Here is a 501-nt window from a genome sequence, read left to right as displayed (position 1 = left end):
TGTTAGTTCAGAATGGTGGCATGTCAAGATTTATTACGAAGATAAATGAAATGCTGAGTTTTATGATGTGGATTGTCATCGGGATAAGACATTCATAAAGGTCCTTAAAGTCGTTTCTTAAAGTTTATTGAAAAGTTTCGGCTGATCACCTCTGAGCGCTTACCTAGTACCTGTTTCCAGCTGTGCTTCCCAGATGCCCACCCACTGGCAGATACCAAGCTACTCCAAAAGGTGTAAGTGAATATATGGAGATCTTTCATTTGTTATCGACACAAGGCGAAAGAAAGAAAAATGTTTCAATGTTCAAAATATCCTGTAAGTTTGCATTTCCTTTGGCAGTGCATGTCCTGAAATTGGAACGATAAAAAGTAAATTAGCATGGCCCATAATCTTTTTATTTTCTATAGAAATGGATAAAGTTTACTTAGTAATCAAGAAATCTTTTACTACTTTACTAACTGTACTTATTCACTAAGACTAGTACCATATGTTCTAGTACAT

General features: G+C 35.3%; 1 protein-coding gene across 1 annotated transcript in view; it reads left to right on the top strand.

Annotated features, from left to right (window-relative positions):
- Nucleotides 1-501, top strand: part of LOC119593182 (transcription initiation factor TFIID subunit 11-like) — a gene marked incomplete in the record, with an annotated part of 72,269 nt that overhangs the window by 54,153 nt on the left and 17,615 nt on the right.

The sequence above is a fragment of the Penaeus monodon genome, chromosome 31 (assembly GCF_015228065.2).
Source record: "Penaeus monodon isolate SGIC_2016 chromosome 31, NSTDA_Pmon_1, whole genome shotgun sequence".
Classification (NCBI taxonomy): Eukaryota; Metazoa; Arthropoda; class Malacostraca; order Decapoda; family Penaeidae; genus Penaeus; species Penaeus monodon.
The sequence above is the reverse complement of the archived record's forward strand: the minus strand, read 5'-3'. Positions and strand labels throughout refer to the sequence as shown.